Genomic DNA, 18,799 nt, shown 5'->3' with positions numbered 1-18,799 from the left:
CCTCTGCTCTGTGGAGCCTGAACTCCCTCCTCCCCTCCACTGTGCATTCTGGTCCCTTGCTCTGAGATCCTCCTGGCCACGGCACAGGGCAGGCCCGCTGGGCGCCCTGAACCTTCTAGCACTTCTCAGGGCCCGCTGCCCCCTGCCAGGACGTTGGCAGCAGAGAAGCCCGTGTCTGCCTGCACACAGCCACTGCCCGCCATCATTCCCCCTGAACTCCCCTGGACAACAGTGGAGGCCAGCAAAGACTATCCACGCCCTCTCGCAGGCGAGGGGGGCCAGAACACAGTCTGCAAGGTTCTTGGGGTGCAGAGCGAGGGCACAAGGGTGGTGGTCGGAGGCACAAGCATTATACAGATCTCCAGCCCAGCACAAGGTTCCTTGAATGTCACGGGCAGCCTTACCTGGGGGTAGACCAGATCCCCATTTCGTCCAACGCACACTCACTAGGTTTAATGCTAGGACCCTCACTCAGGAGCATTCTAGTGGAAATACACAATGAGCTCACACTGTGAGTACGAAGATCTGATTACCTCGTACGCAGAACTGAGAGGAGAAAGCTGCACTGAATGAGGAGCCCTTACCATTTAATCAGCAAACGGAGGGACTCCAGGTGGCCTGGGCCTCCACTGAGGAGCCCAAGGGGCCTCTCCTCTCGCCTGCCCTGCACACACCCCCGGCCAGCTCCCTCCTCCACCTGACCCAGCCTCCGCAGGCCCTGAATTAACGGCTTACAGCACCAGAGTCAAATTCTGACTCTGCTTTTCTGTACCTCAGAGAAAAAGTGCTCCCCTGTGGGAAACAGCGAGTGGGGAGCAGTGAGAGAGCTCCTCCCGGGGACTCCCGGAACCCAGGGTGCTGTGGGCCCGCACTTCTTCAGAGCCTTGTGCCCCGGGGGACAGGGCTGCATGCGGGCTTCAGCTCATGGGCCCTTCTGGGCCATGCATGCAAAAAGCCGGTCCAGGTAGAGGGCGAGTGAGGGAATGAAAGCTGGGCCTCCTCGGGAATCAGATTTCAGCCGGTGAGGAAGCCTCCAGTGGACGGGGGCTCCATCCTGGGTCACCCCCGCAGCTGCTCTGAGGGCATCCAAGTCAGGCCGCCTGCTCAGGACCCCAGAACCCTGCCATCTGCCCTTCTGCCAAGAGCAGGATCCCTGCAGGGAAAGGAGGCAGGATGGTCCGCCCAGGACACTCCACAGCTGTCCACTTGGAAGACACAAACATCAGAATGGTGTCGCAGGTGGCAAATGATAGGGCCGCCCAGGCTGTGCAGCCCAGACCCGTCCGGGCATGTGGTCACCCAGAGCGCAGGGAGGAAGGACACACATTCCCATTTCCGGCAGCCACTCCCCAGCACCACCACGGCCCGCGGCTCGCGGAGGCAGAGGGCACGCAGGCTTCTCTGTAGCAGAGCCGTTCTGATGCCCACTGGATTTGGGTGCCCTGCAAGGCGGGAGCACATGGCGGTGTGGAAGAGAGGCACACGCTGTGTATTCACAGCGCCAGTTCAGAGTCGGGGAGGACAGACCACAGGAGATGCTTTGGAAACAAGCGAGTGACACACCAGAGGATAGAGGACAGAGGGAGGGGCCGCCAGGCCAGGACGGCCCGGGCAGAGGCTCCGGTGGAGCTGGAGGGAGACACAGAGCGGGTAGGAGATGGGAGACAAGTCTGGGCTTCCAAGGCCACCCAGGTCCAGTGTCCTGCAGAGAGCATTCAGAGGACACAGCGTGTGACACACTACAGCCACCAATATAGCAGCCAAAGGATACATGAGCACCATAGCACCCATGATCAGCGGGTGATCAGCAAACCCACACTCCCAGCCCAGCTCTGCCCAGGGGCTCTTCCCCTGGGGCTGGGGCTGCAGGAAGGGGTGCGCTGTCCTCTGGGCTCTGTGACAAGTGTCCCCTACACTGTCCTCCTTCCTTTCAGACTGGACTGGCAGTCATGTCCTCTGGGGTCTAGGGACACCAGCCTGCCCTCTCTCGCCATAACCCCAGCCAGGCAGGCCGCCCCAGCTCCGGTGACTCCCGCTCTGCCCTCTGCCTGGACCTGGGGCTGAGGATCCAGCCCGGCTGTCTTCCAACATGACCCCTGGCCCGCAGGAGACACAGTGTCCCTGCCATGTGATGAGGATGCTGGTGCCCTCCTCGGGCAGGTGTCCTACCTGCACCTCATGCATCCAGGGACACAGCGGGCTGGAGCGGACAGGTCCCCATCTGCACTCCAGAGCTCACAGCCTGCAGTGTGGGGCAGCCTGGTCCAAGCCAGCGTCCCCCTGGGCAGCCATCACACAGGCCCTCCCCAGGCAGCCGCTCTGCAGTGAGGATTCCCATTTATGTGAACACAGCCTGTGACTCCTGGGTGACGCTGGGGCCAGGTCCCTCAGTCACCGGGATGGGAGGGGACCCTGGGTCTCGGGACAGCGTGGTCTTTTCCACAGCACAGCAGCCAGTGGCCCCATGGAGCAGCAGCGTGCCTGTGCCTCCACTTCCCTCTGTCTGCCTGTCCCAGCTCCTCAGCCTCCTCATGGCTCTGGGTGGCAGAGGACCCGGTGACCCTGTCACCCATGCAGAGGTCTTCTGGGAACTCAACTTTGCTCCTGGAAGCACCCCACACTGCCCTGCCCCACAGCAGCACCAGCACTGGTACTGCACTTAGGGACCTGGTCACCAATCCAGGCCAGAGCAGGGGGACCAGAACAGGCTGAAGCAGGGGTCTGCATAGCTGGGGAGGAAGGAGGCACTCGGGGGGAGGAGTCGGGATGGGGACCGAGGTTCTGAGCACAGCATGAGCGCAGGTCAAACACAGAGAGGAGGCACTGGGCAGCTGCACCCCAAGCCCAGGCGGGGATGAGTTAGGGGCCATGTGAGCAGGGACTCTGGCCCCCATCTGATGGCCAGGCGACAGCCTCCCTTTGAGACAAGACATGCTGGGGTGGCAGGTGAGGGGCCAGCGTGGCGCAGGGTCCAGCCCTGTGCAGCCGCTACTGCCCCCAGCGCTCCCATGTGACCTCGGGGTCCCCAGCTCTGAGCTCAGGCAGCAGGAGGACTGCTTCGGGCAGCCTGGAGAGAGCCGGCCCCTCCACCCAGCCCGTCCACCCACAGAGAGCAGAGCACAGCGGTTTCTACTTTACGGCCCCGAGGCCGAGTCCACGCAGCGTCCAGCCTTCCTGCCGATGGCCGCGGAAAGCCAGCTCTAAGCAGGAGCCTCTGAGGACAGCAGCCTCGCTGTCCCCTGCAGTGACATTTCACTAAATTAAACTCCGAAGCCTCCTGGCCGCCCAGGGAGCCACGTTCCGCACACTGATCAACTTGGACCTCTGCTGTAGCAAAGGAGCCCGGTGAATGCTTGCTGTCACAGGGAGAAAAGGTGAGTTTTTGAACCAGGTCACCCCAATGAATCGCGTCCTGAGCTAACAGATGCAAAGTGCCGGGAATTACGTTTTCAATGCGGGCACAGACAGAGAAGGCACATCCCTTAAAACATAAACTATGGGGAAAGCGTCTGCCACACGCAGCCAGTGATTAAAACCATAATCTTCCTGGAGAAATGTGCCACGTTGTTGTTTATATTAATGCTAATAACTTGCTAACTAATGATGATAATTTATTCTAAGGGGAACGAAGCATGCCTGCCTCAAAGAGCTGCGGCGGGGGCAGGAGCTTAATAACCAGCCTGGCCTCCAGCGGGCAGGGCCAGACCTGGAGGAATCCAGGGGCCCTGGGGCCGCGGCCGGGCCAGCAGCGTCCTGCGTGCTGACCTGGGCTTCCCTGCTAGGGCTTAGACTCATCTCCCGGGAGGACAGAGTTTTCCCCAACTTGCTCTCCGGGCATATTTAAAATTCAGGACTCTTTAGTCTTGCCTCTCTGTACGTAAACAGAATTAATAAAGGCCGTCTAATGTCCTATTACGTGCATTTAGAAAATCATTAAGCCAAACTGTTTCTGCGAATTTAGAAATTATGTAATTACGATCTTTATAAATAATGTTAACAGTTCCCATTTATCCTTGCAGACCAACCCTGAATATCTATCCGTCAGCATCTGAAGCAGGCTTTTTCCCCTCCGACACCACCGAGGTGGCCTACAGGGCAGCGGGTACAGGCGGCCCAGGGTGCATGTTGGTCCTTGAAGCAGATGGGGCTGGGTGGCTCTGGGACACCTGTGCCCCTCGCTGGGCTGGCAGGGAGGAGGGGAGACAGGAAGGGAAATGCAGGGAAAAGGCCTCCCATGACAGCTGCGCCCCTCCCCGTCACAGGATGTCCCCGCTCTGGTTCTGGTCTCTGATCCAGGCAGGAGGATGGGACACCCATGTCACTAGAGGGTCCTCATGGGCAACCCATGCCCTGAAGCACTAGCCGCTGACTGTCCAGCTTCCACACAAAGCTGTGGGCATCAACAAGGTCCAGCCGCTGGGATGGGCTTGGGGCAAAGCGTATGTGCCCTGGGCCGAGTCTCCTGCGCCCCCAGAGAAAGGGCGCAGTCTGCCAAAGACCCCCTGGGCAAGTGTGGGTCCACCACTGCCATTCTGACCTCTGCATCCACCCCATAGGATGAGAATCCAAGCCACTGATGGGGACACGGCCCGAGCGCCTGGCTCCTTCCGGCAATGACCACTTCCAAGGGCAGAGCCTGGCTTTGGGTCCCTGCACCTGCACCATGCCTGGTCACCTGCAGAAATCACTCTGATGTTTTCCAAGCCTGCACTAACAGCTCTGCTGATGACAACCTGTCCGGCAGATTCAAGGCCCCCCGCTCAGAACCAGGGGTGCCCGAGAGCCACCTGGGCACCCAGCTGAAACCCCTTTCCCACAGACCCCCCCCCCAGAGGCAGCCACAGCCCCGCCTGTGTCCCCCACTGGCCGTACCACAGCCACCTTGGTCCGACAGGATCTGCTTCTCAGTGACAGAACCAGGTCTGGATGGACCTTTGGTGCTTAAAAACAGCCTATCCACTGCCAGGGGAGCCTGTGAGCTCTGTCCACTGCGAGCTGCACGGGGGCCACAGGTCAGCCGTGAGCACTGCTTACAGCCGTTTCTGTGACACAGAACAGCACAGAGTGTCCCTGGTGCTCACCCGACTGGCCCCGTGCAACTTCCGGCTCCTCCCCAAAGTCACAAGACCATGAAAGGTGCCACGAAAGACACCCAAGAAAGGGGACTAGAGAGCCGCTGCACAAGTGGCCAGGATGAGGGGATGTGTGTGAGGCACGGAGGACTTAAGGGTGAGCGCTGGCAAGCTTTGCTGCGTAACTTCTCTCTTTATTCAAACACGAGCCGTGTGTAGCACGGCAGATTCTGAGATCTCAGTGCCCTCACCGTACCCTGCTGCTCCCAACCCCTGCTGGTGCTAGGCACATCGTGGAGATTCATGTCAGGGAAACGCCACGCCACCCCCTCACCCTGTGGCATGTGGGGTGTGCGACCCAGAGATGAGGCTTTCCAGATCTCATGAGGTCCCGAGAGAGCCCTGTCCCTGGCCCTCACTGTCTTCGGCTCCGGGCCCTGGTCAGTCTTCCAGATTCCTAACCCTGCAGGATCTGCGGGCATTTCCTGGCCTGAGACGGCAGAGAGAGCTGGCTGCCCGTGGCCTGGCATCCTGCAGCTCCCCGTCCTCAGCAGAGCTGTGCCTCACAAACCAAGCTTCTTCCAAGACGGGAGCTGCTGGGTCTCCACAGACAGAGACTGTGCACATGTGTGTGCACACGTGTGCCTCTCCACAGGTACACCCATGTGTGCCTGCACCATGTGCAATGTTAGGAGACCGTGGTCTCACACAAGTGCGTTCTAAGCTCTGTAAATGTCCAGACGTGCACGTTAGCTCTCTGTGAGGCAAAGTAATGCTTATCTAACAGTATTCCCCCTCGAAGGGTAGAACACACACTTCCAAGGATCATTAAAATCAGAAAACGCTCCCCAGCGTCACCCAGGGTATTCATTCCTGCAGGGAAAGGACTCTTTCGCACACGACTCTTAAAAGGAGTGTTCCCAGGTTTCCTCCTATCTCGACAAGCTAAAACATTCCCTGGCTTGTAAAAGTCTCCACAGCTACTAACATGGCAAGGAAGTCGCCCAATAACAAACCAGCCTTCTCATCGACCCAGGTTCCCAGCACAGAGACGGCAGAGCAGGGGACCGGAGGGGACTCTGGCGCTTGCGGGGGTAACGAAACCTGGCCCAGATGCTGCTTGGAGCCCGTGGCCCTGAGCTCTGCTCCCTCCACAGCAGCACATGGGGCCACCAAGCCAGAAGCAAAGTTCTGGAAGGAAGATGGGTGACTGCTCGCAGCCGGCACACTAATCTAAGGTGCCGTCTTCACAGAGGCCACCTGCTGTGTTAGGGATCCGCACACCCTCAGGCAGAGCTTTCTACAAGTATTCTCACTGGACAGAGCGCTGAGAAAGTTTATTTCCACCAACACCATTAACAGCGTCGTCATCACCGCTCCTTACTAACACAGCACGTGGAGGATGGCCTCGGGCACCGGGTTCCCTCGGGTGACGGATCTCCACCTTGGCCGGTCCTTCACCTGGATCTGCTTCTCCCCTCCGCCTCCCCACCCCCGGCCCCACCCCTAAAACTCTACCTGTTAATTTCCTGCCATCTCCCCTCTGTTTCCTTCCTCCCTCCCTTCTTCCTGTCTGTCTGTCTGTCTGTCTTCCTTTCTCTTCTTGATTACTTATTTGGTTTCACAGATAAGATGTGGCCTGCTGCTTAGTACTTACGGGGGACCAGCTGGGTGTGATTACAAGGCTGGGGTGACGCACTGAGGCTCTGGGTGCAAATTCGCAGCGCAAATGAATTCAGTACTTGTTGTTAAGTTTATAAACAAAAAATGTTTTCACGCTTTCTAGGGTAGAATCTGGTGAGAGAAAGACAGACAGACAGAAGGATAAACAGGGAGGCAGAGAGAGAGAGAAAAAGAAGGGAGAGAGGGAGGGAAGGGGAAAGAGACGGAGAGGCAGCAGGTTTATTTTATCCTGCTCAGTAAGACAAACTCCCTAAACACATGCCTCCGAGCTTCCCAGGAGGAGGCGGAGATAAACGCGACAGAGACTTCTCCACGCTTACCCGCGTCTGGAGAGAGGTTCCCCCACCAAATGAAGCGCTCTGGTGTTTGCATTTGTTGCTAGTACTGTTACCTCAAAGCATACACCCAGATTATTTACTTCTGCACACAGGCCGCGGCTCCCGCAGAATGAATGGGCCGGGGCCCAGCAGGGCCCGACTTCCTGCTTCCCGCAGCCCATGAAATAAACATGAAACCGACTCGGGCCACCTGCACGTGACAGAGTCCAGTAAAATTTACAGCCCAGGCAAAAATCCAAAAGCCTGCTAAAGGCAAATTTAATGCATCTGTCACACACAGTTACATAGAAAACTCAACCCAAACGACTATTTTTTCTCTTTTCAGTAAAAATAAAGCAATCGCCTAGCCCCAGAATCAAACAACGGCCCCACAGAAGGAAGATATTAACCTCCAATGTTTTTATGCACTCACAAAATCCAATCACACGGCCCGCCTTTCAGGGACAGTCGCCCTCCCCCTTACAGAAGCTGCTACCCTGGCTCCTGGTTTTAACCACAGCCATAAATCAGGACTAAAAGCCAGGGATGAGCTGCTATTAACTCAGGATGTCAATCCCGTCTTTCCTAAATCACTCATCGAGGCTGCTGCAGGAGGTTCCGGGACAGGGCACCCCCGGCCCCTGCCCTGGGGAGTCTGCCGGGAGCCGGGGACCACACAGATGTGGCGGGAGGGAAGCCAACAGCTCCTGCCCAGAGAGGGAGGAGACCCAGCAGCAGCACCGTCAGACGGCGCAGACCTCTGCCCAGGCTGACACCCGGCCCTCAGACCGCAAAGCCCCTCCACCGCCCTCCGCCAAACGCCAAAGAAGAGGAGGAAGAAACGAAGCCCGACACCAACACGGCCCCATCGCTGCCTCACTGCTGGCTAAAAGGCGTCTGGAACATGTATGGTACGGTGCTAACCTGAACGGCGAGATTGCATAAAAAGGGCAAATACACCGAGGTATGCAGAGAGGGAGGCTTCCCTGAGGGGAAACTGCAGCAGGGCAAACAAACTACCCTTTACCTTAACAGTAACCAAACCGCTGCAAGTGCAGAGGTGTGAGACATTCTCCTTAATCACAGTAACTACCGCCAGCACGGGGACATCACTGCCACTGGGAACGCCGCGACGGACAGGGGACTGCTCGGCGCTCTCACTGCTGGGACCAAACAGCTGACGCCACCTTAAAGAGGGGAGCTTGACTTGGCTCAGGGGTTCAGAGGATTCAGTCCATGGTCAGCCCATCTCCACGGCAGATGGGCACGGGGAGCAGGGCTGCCCGGCTCAGGGCAGCAGGCAGCAGAGCAGGGGATGGAGACCAGAGGAAGGGGAATGGGCCAGACCCAGCACCAGAGCACAGCTCCATCTCACACACACACAGCACCAAGGGCACAGCTCCATCTCACACACACACAGCACCAAGGGCACAGCTCCATCTCACACACACACACACACACACAGCACCAGAGCACAGCTCCATCTCACACACACACAGCACCAGAGCACAGCTCCATCTCACACACACACACACACAGCACCACAGCACAGCTCCATCTCACACACACACAGCACCAAGGGCACAGCTCCATCTCACACACACAGCACCAGAGCACAGCTCCATCTCACACACACACAGCACCACAGCACAGCTCCATCTCACACACACACACACACACACACACAGCACCAGAGCACAGCTCCAACTCACACACACACACACACACACAGCACCAGAGCACAGCTCCATCTCACACACACACAGCACCAGAGCACAGCTCCATCTCACACACACACACACACACACACACAGCACCAGAGCACAGCTCCATCTCACACACACACAGCACCAGAGCACAGCTCCATCTCACACACACACAGCACCAGAGCACAGCTCCATCTCACACACACACAGCACCAGAGCACAGCTCCATCTCACACACACACAGCACCAGAGCACACCTCCATCTCACACACACACACACACACAGCACCAGAGCACACCTCCATCTCACACACACACACACACACACACAGCACCAGAGCACAGCTCCATCTCACACACACACACAGCACCAGAGCACAGCTCCATCTCACACACACACAGCACCAGAGCACACCTCCATCTCACACACACACACACACACAGCACCAGAGCACAGCTCCATCACACACACACACACACACACACACACACACAGCACCAGAGCACAGCTCCATCTCACACACACACACACACACAGCACCAGAGCACAGCTCCATCACACACACACACACACACACACACACACAGCACCAGAGCACAGCTCCATCTCACACACACACAGCACCAGAGCACACCTCCATCTCACACACACACACACACACACACAGCACCAGAGCACACCTCCATCTCACACACACACAGCACCAGAGCACACCTCCATCTCACACACACAGCACCAGAGCACACCTCCATCTCACACACACACACACACACACAGCACCAGAGCACAGCTCCATCTCACAAACACATAGCACCAGAGCACACCTCCATCTCACACACACACAGCACCAGAGCACACCTCCATCTCACACACACACACACACACAGCACCAGAGCACAGCTCCATCACACACACACACACACACACACACACACAGCACCAGAGCACAGCTCTATCTCACACACACAGCACCAGAGCACACCTCCATCTCACACACACACAGCACCAGAGCACACCTCCATCTCACACACACACAGCACCAGAGCACACCTCCATCTCACACACACAGCACCAGAGCACACCTCCATCTCACACACACACACACACACACAGCACCAGAGCACAGCTCCATCTCACACACACACAGCACCAGAGCACAGCTCCATCTCACACACACACACACACACACACACACACACAGCAGCAGAGCACAGCTCCATCTCACACACACACACACACACACAGCACCAGAGCACAGCTCCATCTCACACACACACACACACAGCACCAGAGCACACCTCCATCTCACACACACACACACACACACAGCACCAGAGCACACCTCCATCTCACACACACACACAGCACCAGAGCACAGCTCCATCTCACACACACACACACACACACACACACACACACAGCAGCAGAGCACAGCTCCATCTCACACACACACACACACACAGCACCAGAGCACAGCTCCATCTCACACACACACACACACAGCACCAGAGCACACCTCCATCTCACACACACACACACACACACACAGCACCAGAGCACAGCTCCATCTCACACACACACACACACAGCACCAGAGCACACCTCCATCTCACACACACACAGCACCAGAGCACAGCTCCATCTCACACACACACACACACACACACACACACACAGCAGCAGAGCACAGCTCCATCTCACACACACACACACACACAGCACCAGAGCACAGCTCCATCTCACACACACACACACAGCACCAGAGCACACCTCCATCTCACACACACACACACACACACACAGCACCAGAGCACACCTCCATCTCACACACACACAGCACCAGAGCACACCTCCATCTCACACACACAGCACCAGAGCACACCTCCATCTCACACACACACACACACACACACAGCACCAGAGCACAGCTCCATCTCACACACACACAGCACCAGAGCACACCTCCATCTCACACACACACACACACACACACAGCACCAGAGCACACCTCCATCTCACACACACACAGCACCAGAGCACACCTCCATCTCACACACACACACACACACAGCACCAGAGCACACCTCCATCTCACACACACACACACACACACACAGCACCAGAGCACAGCTCCATCTCACACACACACACAGCACCAGAGCACAGCTCCATCTCACACACACACACAGCACCAGAGCACAGCTCCATCTCACACACACACAGCACCAGAGCACACCTCCATCTCACACACACACACACACACAGCACCAGAGCACACCTCCATCTCACACACACACACACACACACACAGCACCAGAGCACAGCTCCATCTCACACACACACACAGCACCAGAGCACACCTCCATCTCACACACACACACACACACAGCACCAGAGCACACCTCCATCTCACACACACACACACACACACACAGCACCAGAGCACAGCTCCATCTCACACACACACAGCACCAGAGCACAGCTCCATCACACACACACACACACACACACACACACACAGCACCAGAGCACAGCTCCATCTCACACACACACACACACACAGCACCAGAGCACAGCTCCATCACACACACACACACACACACACACACACACAGCACCAGAGCACAGCTCCATCTCACACACACACAGCACCAGAGCACACCTCCATCTCACACACACACACACACACACACAGCACCAGAGCACACCTCCATCTCACACACACACAGCACCAGAGCACACCTCCATCTCACACACACAGCACCAGAGCACACCTCCATCTCACACACACACACACACACACACAGCACCAGAGCACAGCTCCATCTCACAAACACATAGCACCAGAGCACACCTCCATCTCACACACACACAGCACCAGAGCACACCTCCATCTCACACACACACACACACACAGCACCAGAGCACAGCTCCATCACACACACACACACACACACACACACACAGCACCAGAGCACAGCTCTATCTCACACACACAGCACCAGAGCACACCTCCATCTCACACACACACAGCACCAGAGCACAGCTCCATCTCACACACACACAGCACCAGAGCACACCTCCATCTCACACACACACAGCACCAGAGCACACCTCCATCTCACACACACACAGCACCAGAGCACACCTCCATCTCACACACACAGCACCAGAGCACACCTCCATCTCACACACACACACACACACACAGCACCAGAGCACAGCTCCATCTCACACACACACAGCACCAGAGCACACCTCCATCTCACACACACACACACACACACACAGCACCAGAGCACACCTCCATCTCACACACACACAGCACCAGAGCACACCTCCATCTCACACACACAGCACCAGAGCACAGCTCCATCTCACACACACACACACACACACACAGCACCAGAGCACAGCTCCATCTCACACACACACAGCACCAGAGCACACCTCCATCTCACACACACACACACACAGCACCAGAGCACAGCTCCATCTCACACACACACACACACACACAGCACCAGAGCACAGCTCCATCTCACACACACACACACACACAGCACCAGAGCACAGCTCCATCTCACACACACACAGCACCAGAGCACAGCTCCATCTCACACACACACACACACACACAGCACCAGAGCACAGCTCCATCTCACACACACACAGCACCAGAGCACAGCTCCATCTCACACACACACACACACACACAGCACCAGAGCACACCTCCATCTCACACACACACAGCACCAGAGCACACCTCCATCTCACACACACACAGCACCAGAGCACACCTCCATCTCACACACACACAGCACCAGAGCACAGCTCCATCTCACACACACACACACACACAGCACCAGAGCACAGCTCCATCTCACACACACACACACACACACAGCACCAGAGCACAGCTCCATCTCACACACACACACACACACACACACACAGCACCAGAGCACAGCTCCATCTCACACACACACACACACACACAGCACCAGAGCACAGCTCCATCTCACACACACACACACACACACACACAGCACCAGAGCACAGCTCCATCTCACACACACACACACACACACACACAGCACCAGAGCACACCTCCATCTCACACACACACACACACACAGCACCAGAGCACAGCTCCATCTCACACACACACACACACAGCACCAGAGCACAGCTCCATCTCACACACACACACACACACACACACAGCACCAGAGCACAGCTCCATCTCACACAACACACACACACACACACACACACAGCACCAGAGCACACCTCCATCTCACACACACACACACACACACAGCACCAGAGCACAGCTCCATCTCACACACACACACACACACACACACACACAGCACCAGAGCACAGCTCCATCTCACACACACACACACACACCACACACACACAGCACCAGAGCACAGCTCCATCTCACACACACACACACACACACAGCACCAGAGCACAGCTCCATCTCACACACACATACACACACACACAGCACCAGAGCACAGCTCCATCTCACACACACACACACACACACAGCACCAGAGCACAGCTCCATCTCACACACACACACACAACAGCACCAAGGGCACAGCTCCATCTCACACACACACCAGCACCAGAGCACACCTCCATCTCACACCACACACACACACACACAGCACCAGAGCACAGCTCCATCTCACACACACACACACACACACAGCACCAGAGCACAGCTCCATCTCACACACACACAGCACCAGAGCACAGCTCCATCACACACACACACACACACACACACACACAGCACCAGAGCACAGCTCCATCTCACACACACACAGCACCAGAGCACACCTCCATCTCACACACACACAGCACCAGAGCACAGCTCCATCTCACACACACACAGCACCAGAGCACAGCTCCATCTCACACACACACCACAGCACCAGAGCACAGCTCCATCTCACACACACACACACACACAGCACCAGAGCACAGCTCCATCTCACACACACACACACACACAGCACCAGAGCACAGCTCCATCTCACACACACACACACACACACACAGCACCAGAGCACAGCTCCATCTCACACACACACACACACACACAGCACCAGAGCACAGCTCCATTCACACACACACACACACACACAGCACCAGAGCACAGCTCCATCTCACACACACACACACACACACAGCACCAGAGCACAGCTCCATCTCACACACACACACACACACACAGCACCAGAGCACAGCTCCATCTCACACACACACACACACACACACAGCACCAGAGCACAGCTCCATCTCACACACACACACACACACACAGCACCAGAGCACAGCTCCATCTCACACACACACACACACACACAGCACCAGAGCACAGCTCCATCTCACACACACACACACACACACGCACCAGAGCACATCCCATCTCACACACACAACACACCACACAGCACCAGAGCACAGCTCCATCTCACACACACACACACACACACACAGCACCAGAGCACAGCTCCATCTCACACACACACACACACACACAGCACCAGAGCACAGCTCCATCTCACACACACCACACACACAGCACCAGAGCACAGCTCCATCTCACACACACACACACACACACACCGCACCAGAGCACAGCTCCATCTCACACACACACACACACACACAGCACCAGAGCACAGCTCCATCTCACACACACACACACACAGCACCAGAGCACAGCTCCATCTCACACACACACACACACACAGCACCAGAGCACACCTCCATCTCACACACACACACACACACACAGCACCAGAGCACAGCTCCATCTCACACACACACACACACACACAGCACCAGAGCACAGCTCCATCTCACACACACACACACACACACACACAGCACCAGAGCACAGCTCCATCTCACACACACACACACACACACAGCACCAGAGCACAGCTCCATCTCACACACACACACACACACACACAGCACCAGAGCACAGCTCCATCTCACACACACACACACACACACACAGCACCAGAGCACAGCTCCATCTCACACACACACACACACAGCACCAGAGCACAGCTCCATCTCACACACACACACACACACAGCACCAGAGCACAGCTCCATCTCACACACACACACACACACACAGCACCAGAGCACAGCTCCATCTCACACACACACACACACACACACAGCACCAGAGCACAGCTCCATCTCACACACACACACACACACACAGCACCAGAGCACAGCTCCATCTCACACACACACACACACACACAGCACCAGAGCACAGCTCCATCTCACACACACACACACACACACAACACAGCACCAGAGCACAGCTCCATCTCACACACACACACACACACACACCAGCACCAGAGCACAGCTCCATCTCACACACACACACACACACACAGCACCAGAGCACAGCTCCATCTCACACACACACACACACACACAGCACTCAGAGCACAGCTCCATCTCACACACACACAGCACCAAGGCACAGCTCATCTCACACACACACAGCACCAGAGCACAGCTCCATCTCACACACACACACACACACACAGCACCAGAGCACAGCTCCATCTCACACACACACACACACACACACACAGAGCACAGCTCCATCTCACACACACACAGCACCAGAGCACAGCTCCATCACACACACACACACACACACACACACACAGCACCAGAGCACAGCTCCATCTCACACACACACAGCACCAGAGCACACCTCCATCACACACACTCCAGCACCAGAGCACAGCTCCATCTCCACACACACACCGCACCAGAGCACACCTCCACTCACACACACACAGCACCAGAGCACACAGCTCCATCTCACACACACACAGCACCAGAGCACAGCTCCATCTCACACACACACACACACACAGCACCAGAGCACAGCTCCATCTCACACACACACACACACACACAGCACCAGAGCACAGCTCCATCTCACACACACACACACACACACACACAGCACCAGAGCACAGCTCCATCTCACACACACACACACACACACAGCACCAGAGCACAGCTCCATCTCACACACACACACACACACAGCACCAGAGCACACCTCCATCTCACACACACACAGCACCAGAGCACAGCTCCATCTCACACACACACACACACAGCACCAGAGCACACCTCCATCTCACACACACACACACACACAGCACCACAGCACAGCTCCATCTCACACACACACACACACAAACAGCAACACAGCACAGCTCCATCTCACACACACACACACACAGCACCAGAGCACACCTCCATCTCACACACACACACACACACACACACACACACACAGCACCACAGCACAGCTCCATCTCACACACACACAGCACCAGAGCACACCTCCATCTCACACACACACAGCACCAGAGCACACCTCCATCTCACACACACACACACACAGCACCAGAGCACACCTCCATCTCACACACACACACACACACACACACACACACACAGCACCAGAGCACAGCTCCATCTCACACACACACACACACACACAGCACCAGAGCACAGCTCCATCTCACACACACACACACACACACACACACAGCACCACAGCACAGCTCCATCTCACACACCACACACACACACAGCACCAGAGCACAGCTCCATCTCACACACACACACACACACACACACACACACACACAGCACCAGAGCACAGCTCCATCTCACACACACACAGCACCAGAGCACAGCTCCATCTCACACACACACACACACACACACACACACACACAGCACCAGAGCACAGCTCCATCTCACACACACACACACACACAGCACCAGAGCACACCTCCATCTCACACACACACACACACACACACACAGCACCAGAGCACACCTCCATCTCACACACACACAGCACCAGAGCACACCTCCATCTCACACACACACACACACAGCACCAGAGCACACCTCCATCTCACACACACACACACACACACAGCACCACAGCACAGCTCCATCTCACACACACACACACACACACAGCACCACAGCACAGCTCCATCTCACACACACACACACACACACACACACACAGCACGAGAGCACAGCTCCATCTCACACACACACACACACACACAGCACCAGAGCACAGCTCCATCTCACACACACACACACACACAGCACCAGAGCACAGCTCCATCTCACACACACACACACACACACACACACACACACAGCACCAGAGCACAGCTCCATCTCACACACACACACACACACAGCACCAGAGCACAGCTCCATCTCACACACACACACACACACACACACACACACACAGCACCACAGCACAGCTCCATCTCACACACACACACACACACACACACACACACACAGCACCACAGCACAGCTCCATCTCACACACACACACACACACAGCACCAGAGCACAGCTCCATCTCACACACACACACACACACACACACACACACAGCACCAGAGCACAGCTCCATCTCACACACACACACACACACAGCACCAGAGCACAGCTCCATCTCACACACACACAGCACCAGAGCACACCTCCATCTCACACACACACAGCACCAGAGCACACCTCCATCTCACACACACACCACACAGCACCAGAGCACACCTCCATCTCACACACACACACACACACACACACACACACACACACAGCACCAGAGCACAGCTCCATCTCACACACACACACACACACAGCACCACAGCACAGCTCCATCTCACACACACACACACACACACACACACACACACACAGCACCAGAGCACAGCTCCATCTCACACACACACACACACACACACACAGCACCACAGCACAGCTCCATCTCACACACACACACACACAGCACCAGAGCACACCTCCATCTCACACACACACACACACACACAGCACGACAGCACAGCTCCATCTCACACACACACACACACACAGCACCACAGCACAGCTCCATCTCACACACACACACACACACACACACAGCACCAGAGCACAGCTCCATCTCACACACACACACACACACAGCACCAGAGCACAGCTCCATCTCACACACACACACACACACACAGCACCAGAGCACAGCTCCATCTCACACACACACACACACACACACACACACACAGCACCACAGCACAGCTCCATCTCACACACACACACCACAGCACCAGAGCACAGCTCCATCTCACACACACACACACACACACACCACACAGCACCAGAGCACAGCTCCATCTCACACACACACACACACAGCACCAGAGCACAGCTCCATCTCACACACACACACACACACACAGCACCAGAGCACAGCTCCATCTCACACACACACACACACACACACACACAGCACCACAGCACAGCTCCATCTCACACACACACACAGCACCAGAGCACAGCTCCATCTCACACACACACACACACACACACACACACACAGCACCAGAGCACAGCTCCATCTCACACACACACAGCACCAGAGCACACCTCCATCTCACACACACACACACACACACACACACACAGCACCAGAGCACAGCTCCATCTCACACACACACACACACAGCACCAGAGCACACCTCCATCTCACACTCACACACACACACACACACACACAGCACCACAGCACAGCTCCATCTCACACACACACACACACACACAGCACCACAGCACAGCTCCATCTCACACACACACACACACACACACACAGCACCAGAGCACAGCTCCATCTCACACACACACACACACACACAGCACCAGAGCACAGCTCCATCTCACACACACACACACACACACACACACACAACACACAGCACACAGCACAGCTCCCATCTCACACACACACACACACACAGCACCAGAGCACAGCTCCATCTCACACACACACACACACACACACACACACACACAGCACCAGAGCACAGCTCCATCTCACACACACACACACAC

General features: G+C 56.3%; 1 protein-coding gene across 2 annotated transcripts in view; it reads right to left on the bottom strand.

Moving 5' to 3' along the window:
* Positions 1-18,799, bottom strand: part of Tmem132d (transmembrane protein 132D) — a 444,208-nt gene that overhangs the window by 368,031 nt on the left and 57,378 nt on the right. The gene's annotated exons all lie outside the window — the stretch shown is intronic.

Source organism: Cavia porcellus, unplaced genomic scaffold (genome assembly GCF_034190915.1).
Source record: "Cavia porcellus strain 051 isolate PalLab524CR breed Dunkin Hartley unplaced genomic scaffold, mCavPor4.1 scaffold_16, whole genome shotgun sequence".
Taxonomy (NCBI): Eukaryota; Metazoa; Chordata; class Mammalia; order Rodentia; family Caviidae; genus Cavia; species Cavia porcellus.
The sequence above is the reverse complement of the archived record's forward strand: the minus strand, read 5'-3'. Positions and strand labels throughout refer to the sequence as shown.